This window comes from Odocoileus virginianus, chromosome 7 (assembly GCF_023699985.2).
Source record: "Odocoileus virginianus isolate 20LAN1187 ecotype Illinois chromosome 7, Ovbor_1.2, whole genome shotgun sequence".
NCBI classification, from domain to species: Eukaryota; Metazoa; Chordata; class Mammalia; order Artiodactyla; family Cervidae; genus Odocoileus; species Odocoileus virginianus.
The window spans coordinates 42,977,436-42,990,001 of record NC_069680.1 but is presented as its reverse complement, the minus strand read 5'-3'; the positions used below and the strand labels follow the sequence as shown (position 1 = coordinate 42,990,001).

The window sequence follows — 12,566 nt, the reverse complement described above, 5'->3', positions numbered from 1 at the left end:
TAAAATAGATCAGCAACAAGGTATATTATTGTACAGCACAGGGAAATATAGCCATTATTTTGTAATAACTTTAAATGGAGTATTATTAAGTCGCTAAGTGGTGTCCAACTGTTTGCAACTCCATGGACTGCAGCACGCCTGGTTTTCCTATCCTTTACCATCTCCCAGAGTTTGCTCAGACTCATGTCCATTGAGTTGGTGATACCATCCAATCATCTCATTCTCTGTTGCCCCTCCTCCTCCTGCTCTCAGTCTCTCCCAGCATCAGGGTCTTTTCCAATGAGTTGGCTCCTCACATCAGGTGGCCAAAGTATTGGAGCTTCAGCATCAGTCCTTCCAATGAACATTTAGGGTTGATTTCCTTTAGAATTTACTGTTTTGATCTCCTTGCAGTCTAAGTGACTCTCAAGAGTCTTCAGCATCACAGTTTGAAATCATCAATTATTTGGCACTCAGCCTTCTTTATGGTCCAACTGTCACATCCTTACATGATTACTAGAAAAACCATAGCTTTAACCAGATGGACCTTTGTTGGCAAAGTGATATCTCTGCTTTTTAATATGTTGTCTAGGTTTGTCATAGCTTTTCTTCCAAAGAATAAACATCTTTTACTTTCATTGCTCAATCACTGTCTGCAGTGATTTTGGAGCCCAAGAAAATAAAATCTTTCACTGTTTCCATTTTTCCCCATCTATTTGTCATGAAGTGATGGGACTGGATGCGATGATCTTAGTTTTTTTGAATGCTGAGATTTAAGTCAGCTTTTTCACTCTTCTCTCATCCTCATCAAGAGGCTCTCTACCATTAGGGTGATATCATCCTACCATTAGGGTGGTAGGCTTTCTACCATTAGGTGGTATCATCTGCATATCTGAGGTTGTTGATATTTCTCCTGGCAATTTTGATTCCAGCTTGTGATTCATCCAGCCTGGCATTTCACATGATGTACTCTGCATATAAGATAATAAACAGGGTGACAATATATAACTTTAACATACTCCTTTCCCAATTGAAGTTAAAAGATGCTTACTCCTTGGAAGGAAAGTTATGACCAACCTGGATAGCATATTTAAAAGCAGAGACATTACTTTGCCAACAAAGGTCTGTCTAGTCAAGACTATGGTGTTTCCAGTAGTCATGTATGGATGTGAGAGTTGGACTGTGAGGAAAGCTGAGCGCCGAAGAATTGATGCTTTTGAACTGTGGTGTTGGGAAGACTCTTGAGAGTCCCTTGGACTGCAAGGAGATCCAACCAGTCCATCCTAAAGGAGATCAGTCCTGGGTGTTTATTGGAAGGACTGATGCTGAAGCTGAAACTCCAATACTTTGGCCACCTCATGTGAAGAGTTGACTCGTTGGAAAAGACCCTAATATTGGGAAGGATTGGGGGCAGGAGGAGAAGGGGACAACAGAGGATGAGATGGCTGGATGGCATCACCGACTCGATGGACATGGGTTTGGGTGGACTCCGGGAGTTTGTGACGGACAGGGAGGCCTGGCGTCCTGCGATTCATGGGGTCGCAAAGAGTTGGACACAACTGAGTGACTGAACTGAACTGAACTGATGTTGAATACCTGACATAATATTATAAATCAACTATACTTGCTAAAAAATAAGTTAAATAAAAACAAAATGTGCAATTTATAAGCACATATATATATACTAAGTATTTAACTTTTTAGGAAACTACCAAACTGATTCCAGAATGGCAGTTACCACTTTATACTCCTACCAGCAGTGTACAAGAGTTCCATTTCTCTGCATGCTTGCTAACACTCAATATGGCCAGTCTTTTTAATTTTAGCCATTTTAATAGTTGTGTAGTGATATCTTCCTGGTGGCTCAGTTGGTAAAGCATCCGTCTGCAATGCAGGAGACCTGGGTTTGATCCCTGGGTTGGGAAGATCCCCTGGAGAAAGTAATGCCAGCCCACCCCGGTACTCTTGCCTGGAAAATCCGATAGATGGAGGAGCCTGGTAGGCTACAGTCCATGGGGTCGCAAAGAGTCAGACATGATTGAGTGACTTCACTATCACTTCACCAGTGATATCTCACTGTGGTTTTAATTTGCATTAATTTACATTCCCTTAAATATATTCCTTACTTCAGTTGAATATCTTTTTATGCGTTTGTTTGCTGTCCATATATCTCATTTGCTTAAGTGTCCATTTAAATCTTCTGCCCAATTTTATTGGGTTATTTATTTTCATATTATTGAGTTTTTATTATTTTCCAGAGTTCTTTCTATAAGCTTTATACATGTCCTTTATCAGATATGTGATTTTCAACTATTTTCTTCCAATCCATGACTCAGCTTTCATTCTTCTAACAGTATATTCCAAAAACACAAGTTTTTAATTTTTCTAGAGCCCAACTTATTTTTTTTTATGTGATCATGATCTTGGTGTTTTAGCTAAGAAATTTTTGCCTAACCCAAGATCATAAAGATGCTCTTGTATTTTTTTTTCTCCCATTTTAGAATGCTGGGAATAATTTTAAATTCTATGAGTTCTCTTTAGGCCAAACAAACACATCTATGGACTCCATGTAATGTGTGGATCACCTGTTTATAATCTGTTATTTATAACATGATCCCTCAGATCCCAATTTTTTATCTAAATATAAACATATTTTTAAATCCTAAAATCTCAAATTTTATATCATGCGACTCTAATGAGTCCCTTGCTGAAATTTTTCACAGCACATCATCTCTCACAAGTAACTGTGATAAGTCTCAATCAGGCTCATCTTTTCCTTACACAGATCAACGCTTTCTTTTTAAAAAGTATTGAATGTGGGACTTCCCTGGCAGTCCAGTGGTTAAGACTCCACACTTGCAATGCAGGGGTTGCAGGTTCCATCCCTGGTCGGAAAACTAAGATCCCACATCATGCTCTGTGGTGTGGTCAAAAATAAATAAATAAATAAACACATGGAGAGAAGTTTAAAAAAAAAAAGTGTTGGAAGTCTGAATTTTTTTATTGAGTAATGAGAAAAAGAGTAAATGATGACTTACTTCTTCTGAATTTAAATTTACTTGGACTTCCGGTCAGATGAAAATGACCTTCACTAACACAATGTATTAACAATCTACCACATCAGCCAACTATTAATGACCTTTAACTAATAAGAAAACTGGTGAGAGGGGTTAAAAGGGAAGGGGCAGAGAGAAACCAGACTTTTCTGTTTAAATTTTGCTTGTAGGTGATCAGGTCAGCGCTAGTTGAGGCACTTTATTCTTCAGTGCTATCTCAGAACTCCCCCCAAAAAATGATTTCAAAAGCACTTGGCTAAATAAATGTTCTTTCTTTAACATGGGCTCTCCAGCTTAGTGTTCTTAATATACTGGAGAAGATAAACTTCTGGCCCTAGGCAGATGCTGAAAACATTTTAGTGTAGTCAACAGAGAAAGTGTGTTCTTAGCCCCTCTGGCATTGTTCTGAAATCCACACATGATGCAGGAAATTAGTTGTCTCGTGTCCAAATACTGTTCACGAGAACAGTTTTTTAAAATGTGTTCAGACACCACGAAAATGCAGGGTGCAGTTCAGAATGTGTGATGTGTCCTGTGAGATTGGAGCTTAAGAATGTCACTGCGTGGATGGGCAGACCACAGGCGAGGGAGAGCAGGAAGCTAGCAGAGCCTTCTATTGGGAAAAAGCCTTGCTGGACCCTCTGTTCATGACAGCATTAAATATCAGGAAATCAAATAGAGCAAAGACAACTATTGAGCCACAGGGCTCTGTAAGTGCATAAAATTTCTCTTCTATTAAAGATGAGAGGCTGATTTGGACCAAAGACTGTAAAATTCACAAAACTTACATTGGTGACTCTGCTACTCTGTTGAACATTTCGATAATGGTTCAAAAGCAGGCCTGAACTCCTGCAAAAAAAAAAGCACTTTCAGAGAAATGAAAGTTTTTCAATGCCCTTACAGGAGAATATTGCCTCTGAACCCTTTTCATCTCCTCTTCCAGGGCATTAGCAGTATTCTCAAAGTGGCAGGCCAGTTTATGTTCCCTCTGAAGCCATTCCATGCTACTGGACTTATTTAGAAAAAAAAAGAAAGAAAATTCACAGGACCAGCAAGAGGTTAAATGTCTTGGAACTTCCAGTGTGTTAACAATTCAGACTCAAACACCCTATGGAACCTCACATCCTCAGTTTTGCCCCAGCCACCAAGTACCCTGTATTTCAAGTACCTCCATATTTCTTTGTATTTTTTTTCCCAGCATTTAGTACTTGTCCTCAATCAGTCCGTCACAGCCCAGAATGAAGCTACTGATTCTTGGTTTTAATCCAAGGTATGGAAGGTTTAAATAAATATGAACTGAGGAGCAACTTTCCTAGCAAACGCCATTACAACAGAACTTGAAGAAATTATAAGATCTGTTATCTTAAGGATTTCCTCCATATCCTCACAGAAATGATGGCCGAAAAGCAAGAGTTTTGGACGTTGTTTTTCTGAAGTGTGTGGAGAGATTACAGTTTGGCTAGGAGGAAATTTAAATATTTTATTTGGTAGAAAACATACTGCCCACTATGGAGCAAGCTGTCTGTTTTATGTTGGTTTATTAGTCCCGGGTGACTTGGCCTGGTAAGGAAAGCACAAACTTTGGGATTTATGGCAAGTTTGCCACTTGATGTCTGTGTGGCCTTGAGCAATTGTTCTGACTTCTTTGAAACTCAGCATCACCACATACAAGGAGGACTACTGACATCCAGCCCAGATGGTTGGTATGAGGACTTAGGGATCTTCAAGAGCCAAGCAGGTACCCAGGTATCATGGCTGTTATGCATCTGCTCTCAAAACACTGTCAGTTCTATCGGAGCTGTCACCCTCATATCTTATAACTGCTTATTTCACCTCTGATTTCCCCCAATACTTTTTAGGGAAAGGAAAGTGTCTTATCAGCTCATCTTTGCATCATTCATCTTACAGAGGCCCAGTGAAGAAGAAGCATTCATTAAATATTTTTGGAAGGAAGGGAAGAATGAGTTGATTAGAAGAGTGATTAAATGATTAAAAGCATTTACTTTGGAGTCAAATTGGATTTCAAATCTGAACATTGCAACTCACCAGCTGGCTGATTTTGGGGCAGGTTATTCAACTTTCATCTATAGAAAAAAGATAACATCTACCTCAAAGAGTTGTGATAAGGGTTGCGAGATTAATTTTTGCAGAGAGTTTAGCATAGTTTTCAACACGTGGGAAGCACTCAGTGACTGCTATTCTCATTATTATTATATAGTTTACTGGAACTCATCTTAAACCTGATTGACGCTTTGCAAATGATTGAATAACAGTTGCCTTGGTCCTTGCTGAACGAAATAGGCATGGGAATCCTGTGATCACTAGAAACAAGTTGTAAATAATCAATGCTCTCCTGGAACTGCACACCAGAGAAGTTGGGCCACCACTGTCACCAACAAGCCTGACCCTGTTGGCAGTGTAGAGTTTTAACCAATTCAGACAGCGCTTATCTGAACAGCACTTATGCAGTGTTCTGAACATCTGAACAGCGCTTATCTGTAAGTTCAAGGCACAGGGCTGAGGGTTCTGAAGCTTTCAGATATAAATTGCACTCTGCCCTGCAGGAGCTGGTAACTCATAAATCGCTCTAAGAAAAGGCAGACGGTGATCAAGTGTTCCGATCAAACTGCAGACCATTCTCTGTACCCAAAGGGTGAGGAACGGTGACTTGCTAATTGGGGGAAAATGGGTCCTGGATTCAAATCACTGTCTCACTGTTTTCTGGCTGGGGAAAACTTTATCTCCTCATATGCAAAGTGAGAGTGCTTGGAATGTGGGAACATTAGATGGGATCATACTTGCGGCTAGACATAACATCTGGTCAGTGCTCAATAAACGGTAGCCATTATTATTGTTGCGGCTGGTTTTATTACCTGGCTAGTATTATTTTAATTGGATAATAGTAATATTGTTACAGGTATTAATACACAAGATAATAACACTACTGAAAGTGAAAAGTGAAAGTGAAGTCGCTCAGTCGTGTCCGACTCTTTGTGACCCGGTGGACTGTAGCCCACCAGGCTCCTCCGTCCATGGGATTCTCCAGGCAAGAATACTGGAGCAGGTTGCCATTTCCTCCTCCAGGGGATCTTCGAGACCCAGGGATTGAACCCAGGTCTCCCGCATTGCAGGCAGCTGCTTTAACCTCTGAGCCACCAGGGAAGCCCAATAACACTACTAGCCCGTTAAAACTAGCAGGAACTCATGTGTGCTAAGTCACTTCAGTCGTGTCTGACTCTTTGCGACCCCATGAACTGTAGCCCACCAGGCTCCTCTGTCCAAGGGATTCTCCAGGCAAGGATACTGAAGTGGGTTGTCGTGCCCTCCTCCAGGAGATGTTCCCAACCAAGGGATCGAACCCATGTCTCTTACGTCTAACCTACATTGGCAGGCAGATTCTTTACCACTAGTGTCAACTGGGAAGCCTCATCTCTATAAAACAGTAGCTAATATTATTATAATATTAATCAGCATAATATTACTTCAAGCTGTATATGGGGGTTCAGATGGTAAAGAATCTGCCTGCCAATGCAGGAGACTTGGGTTCCATCCTTGGGTCAGAAAGATCCCCTGGAGAAAGGAATGGCTACCCATTCCAGTATTCTTGCCTGGAAAACCCCATAAATACAGGAGCCTGGTAGGCTACAGTCCATAGCATCACAGAGTCGGACATGACTGAGCAACTAAGCTCTCTCTATATATATATACACATACATATTGTATGTATAACGGTATAACTACATAAACTATAAAAAAACTAACAATAATATAATAGTATTTGTAATGTGGTAAGTGCCTCATGGAGAATCTGTCATTCAGCTCAGCCTTGAAAAATGGATATATTTAAGCAATTCTTGGCTGTTTCATTGTGTCTAAAGAATGAAAGGTGTTCTTACCTGATGCCTTTCCAAGTTTCTAATCAGTTCTAGGTTTTCTCTACTATAATGTGAAGGACCACTTGCAGAAGTTTCCATTAGTGAAGGGTTAATGAGTATGAGGCCTGGAACCAAGAACTGTCAGGGGGGAAGGACAGAAAGCAATGCCTGTTCAACACAAATTCCCCAGATCACTGCTTTCCCATTTTTTGCTACTTTGCCTCACCCACCCTGACATCCCACAAGACAGCCAGGGCAGCGCTGATCAGAGCACTCCACACACTATAAATATTCGCTTCACAATTACTATATTATTAGTATTTATGTTGAAAACAAATTCCCCTTTGGGATTCCCATTCAACTCTACTGGCACCTGGTGGATCCTTTAATATTTAAGTTCCTCCATCTTCAAAGATCCACATCAGAGTCTTTCCTGAGGCTGGCTGAAAGTTCTTGCACCTGGGAATTTCCCTTGTGGCAGGAAACCCTAAATGGGGAATGTTTCATGCAAAAAAAGAAATATTCAAGGGAGCAGATAAGGCTAAGTGGAGGAGAGGGTGAGTCCTGAAGTCCAAAAACCACACAGAAAGATTTAAATTAGTCTGCCTCCACCCCCTTTCCCCATTCCCATTAGAGGTTTATAAAACAAGTGTGTGTGTGTGTGTGTGTGTGTGTGTGTGTTTGAGTGTGCACATGTGCATGCGGGTGTGCTTATACACATGTGCACATGCAAGAATTAGGAAGGGAGCAATAAATCAGAACTGAAATTTGCATGGACTTCCCAGAAAATATTTCATGAAGTGTGTGTGTGTAAAATAAATCTAAGGCAGCCATTCTCAAACTTCAATGAGCAGAAGAACAACTAGGAGAAACAATGAAAATTTATATTTCTAACCCCAGAGAACCTGGTTTAGGAAGCCCAGACTAGAGCTCTGGAATCTTTATTTTTCACAAGCATCCCATGTCATTCCAGTGCAAATGGTCCTTGAACCACTCTGCAAAATGCTAGTCTAAGGTTTATATTTTTATCTTTTTATAGTATTTTTTATCATATTCGTGGACGGGGGAATAACTTTTAAGTATTTTCCCCAATTTTCCCACTAAGCCTGAGCCCCATCATTGCCACGACTGGGGCATTGCCACGACTCATTTTTGGAAACTATTTAGTCTCTAAAACCTAAAGTCCCTTTGTGTTGGGTAAGGCTTGGGCGAGTGTAATAGGGACTACTTTACTCTGGATCTCAGTTAGACAAAGACAGAAAATACCAGAAAGGTTATTTCTTCAGAGGTTTTCCACCAAGAGCAGTTTAATCTAAGGGAAGTCAGCTAAGCTGGGTCTCCTGCAAGCTACCCCTCCCTTGTGAACGTAAAAGTGAGGTGGTTAACTTCTGCGCAGAGCACACGGGCCACAGAAACACAACTGCATCAGCCGGTGAGGCGGGGGCGGCTGGGGGGGAGGCAGAATCCAGGGCTGTGACTTGCTACATGTGAGCAGCGTGGGATGAACCCAGAGGACCCAGGACCCAGGCAGATAATGCAGGAGCCTGACCCCATTCTGTCCTGGGGTTCGCCTTTTCTTGGCTTCCCCGGGGACAGCCCAGGCGCCTGTTGTGATGGAGGGAAACTTGATAGCATGAATCACAATGTCCATTGGGTCTGCATTTGAAGTTGAATGATCTCTGCTCCTGGATTAGGTGGAAGAAGAAGAAAGGAGGGTTTCCCGGAACCTGGAACTAGACATGGTCCCTCAGAGGAAGCCCTGCCTGCCGTGGAACAGAGTGAGGAAAATGAGAGAGTCTGAATTTAGTGGCAGCAGTAAATACCCTCACAGGAAACTTGAAGACCAAGAAATGCTCTTATCTGGGAAAGTTGTCCCAAGGTTGTTAGAACAGCAGTTAACCCCCCCACTCTACCTGCTGTTTTCACATCTATGGATTTCCATTTCTTTTGTGAAATAAACGTATCAGAACCAATGACGTCTTTGACCCTCCAATCCTAACATCTGAAGAATTATTGCTTTATCCAAGTTGAGAGCCGGAGAACTATCTTAGGATTTGCTACAATGATCTTTGTAGTTGAAAATGTTATCTATTACCATATCACAAACAACTCCAAAATGTTGTGACTTAAAGCAACTGCTTTATTTTGTTCCCAATTTTGTTGGGAATTTAGGAAGAGGTCACTCTGGTGGTTTATCTCTGATCCCAGCTGGGGCTGGAGGATCTATTTCTGAGATTCTGGAATTGCTTCTCACTCACCCAATAGATGCCACAGCGCATATTCTCACCCTCTCTTTCTGCCTCTTTCCTTCCTTCCCTCCATCTCTGTCGTCTCTCTCTCACTCCTTTAGTGACAACTCACCTGCCAGGACCCCCACGTGCCTCCTGCTTCCCACAGCCTGGCAACCTCAGCCAGGGACTTCCCACATGAGGCCTTGATCTTCCAAAAGACCAAATCAGAAACTGCTGATCCTCTTACACGCAAGGCCCAGAGCCAGCCCAGCATCACCTCCACACACTCTGCTGGTCAAAACATCACAAGCCAACTCAGATTTAAATGGAGAGCTAGAACTCTCTGCTCCGTGGGAGAAGAATCAGAAAATGCCAAGCTGTCTTCAGTCTTCCACGGTCAGCACTAAATTGAAATCGATTCCCAACGTCACTAAATCTACCCCCTGGCAATGACTGCCCCCCAAAAGAAAAGTTTGTTCTTTCACAAAACAGCTAAGATTCAGATTTCTTAAAACAAGAGGGCTCTTTTGGATATCCATTGATTGTTCTTTGGCCTCTTCGTACCCAGTTAAGAAGCCAAATGTGTGGAAGTTCAGGTTCATGAAGACACTGTTTCCAGACAAAAAAAGTTGTACTAAAATAAATACTGATATCTGTCTTTTAAAAAGTGTTTTAAGGATTCATTTTACCTTAACTGACTTTTGTTTTGATAATGCTGAGTCCTTGGCTGTTTCAGACAGAGCAGCAGAGGACGGGCTAAGAAGGATCCAGAAACTCTATGAGGTATTGTTACTGAGGACCACTCCATGGGGCCCGAGGAGAAGCTCATTTCTCAGCGCTCTGCTATCGTGTTCAGTGTGACACAACTGCTCCCCTTGCAGTCTACACACAAACAGATCTTTGTTGCTCTGGGTGCAGCAAATTCTTTACTATGAATAATCTATGATAACAAATGCTCCCTTTAGTTCCTTCTCAGTCTTGAGAGTATTGGAGCTCCCAAGAGAAAAAAAAAAAAAAATCAGTGCTCAATAGGAATTAGATGTTAAAAATGCTCTCCTTAAGCATTGCTAGGGAAAAGAAATGGAATGGCACCATTTGACCTATGAATATGGTACAGGGAATGAATGGATGAATTTGGGACATAGACACAAAATGCCAGAGCAATAACAAGGCAGCACGTTGGAGTCTGAGGGCATCTGGGCTCTGGAATCACCTTGTCTGGGAACCTCATCACTTCCCAGTCAAAACACCTTGGACCAATAATTGAGCTTAGCTGCAAGTCGGTGTCTACAGAAGGAGGGAAAAGACCATGGTAGAAAGGTCTACCTCATAGGGCTGCTTGCTGAGGGTTAAATAAGATGATGTCTGCAGGGTATTCAGCATGTAATTTATATGTGTTTGTATTGTTATTTTCACCACATCACAGATTTGCATACACTCACATTGCTCTTGAGATGTGCAAAGGAGATGTAGTTTCTTAATTTTTTCATCTCTGATCACTGCACTGGGTAGTTGGGAAGAGAAAATTTTAAGCATGTCAGTGAATGCTATCTCAATCTCTTCCAGTTTGAATTCTTTTTGGATGATACAATCTTGTTTAGGTCATTGAGAATGTCTTCCTTTCCCACTTCTTCTCACCAAAAATGGATTCAATCTAAAGGGAAATGTGAAGGTCTGGGACCCACGACCTTGCTTTGGTTCCTGCTTGTCTCTGCAGTGGGGAGTGCCTTGTCTGGCAAAGTCCAGTAAGCACTCAACGTCTGTTATTATCATTGTGACTGCTGCTGACCAGCACCCACTGACAAAAACAGCTAGGTCTACTGCTTAATAACCACTGTGAAGAGTTTACTGGGTAGGGACTAGGGAAGAAAGACATAGTGATGACATGTAATATCGGACTCAGACAGGCACCAGCTGGAGCTCAAGGAAGGTGCCATATTTGAAGAAAGAAAGAGGTAGGTATCAATACCTTATAAAAAGTACCAGATGTTTGCTACTGACAAAAACTAGCATTCATTGATTTATTTCACAAACATAACAGCTGCCATTTATATAACAATTATGATGGGCAGAGCACTTTATGTACATTATCTCTACTTTCTCCCAGAAAACTCAACAGATTGTGAAATGGAGATTCAGAGAGGCTCATGAGCTCCCCAAAGTTGCACAGTGATTAAGTGGCAGAAGCTTGACTTCACTCTAGGACTGGACTGTCACATACAAAAGCTCAGTGTGTAGAGATCAGAAGCTTAGACTTTTCCCCAGAGTCATTCTTCATTAAAACAGAAGCTGGTGGCTAACAACATGTTGTCAGTGAAGCCAATGTATAGAACCAGCCCTTGTAGCATTTTGAAGGGTCCAGAAAAAATTATCCATTCATCCTTAAACATACTGAGCTGAGAATTAAAATGTGAATTGGGGAGATAAGTGGATTAAGAGCATTGCCTAACAAGTAATTCACTCTGAAATTCAGTGGATTAAAGAATGATCATTTATTCTTGCTTAGAGGTCTGCGGGTCAACTGGTTATTGGCCCATCTTGGTTGTGCTCAGCTAAGTGGCTCTAGATCCAGCTGCACTTGGCTCCAGGCTGCAGGTTCCCAATGCATTTATCCAGGCCTGGGAAAGGGGGTGGGAACTCCCTGGGGAAAGCTTTTTGCATAGAAATGGGAGCAGTGATGCCTCTTAAAGCCCAAGTGCAGAGCTGGCACATGGTCCCTGCCACCCACGCCCTATTGACCAAAGCAAGTGACCAGCAGTACAAAAATGCACTCTGCCTTTCATGGGAGAGGCTACAGAGACACGCCATAAAGTGTGAGGACAAAGAATCAAGGCCAATAATTCAATCTACCAAAGACGTTGTGATGAAGAGCAGCTAACATAGAGGGGGTGGTGTGGGCAGAGAGGATCTATAAAATCCCACTAACTTTCAAAAGATTTGCCAGAAAAATTTGCCTATGAATAAAACACCACATTTCCTCACTTCTCCAACAGAGATAATGAAAGACAAACCCTCCCACCCTCCCACTTTCCTTTTCCTTTTCCTTAAAAAGTATACAAAATTGTAGGATGCCAGAATATTAGGCAAGGCTGGCTAAAAAGAGAGATTCCCTCCAGTCTCAAGTTTCAACCAAACAGCTGTGAAAAATGTATTCTTCTGCAATGGGGTCTCAGATCCCCATTTGGTGTTTTACCTACACCCCTAAAATCTGTAAACACCCAGACACCAGCCTAACTGCTTAACAGATAGGAACAAGTGTGCTAATAAAACAAAAACGAAAGATCCTAGAAACACAAATCTGAAAGGACTGGGGCCAGATTTTATTGCAGAGGTCAGGATAGGCCTCCAGGATATCCCATTACTGGATATAGCTTTATTTACATTTCCTAGTGTTGGCTCTGACGTTCTAATGACGGGGTTGTTTT

At 41.7% G+C, this 12,566-nt stretch overlaps 1 long non-coding RNA gene across 2 annotated transcripts in view; it reads left to right on the top strand.

Moving 5' to 3' along the window:
- The window catches only part of LOC139035919 (uncharacterized), a 30,226-nt gene that overhangs the window by 7,209 nt on the left and 10,451 nt on the right, over positions 1-12,566 (top strand). The gene's annotated exons all lie outside the window — the stretch shown is intronic.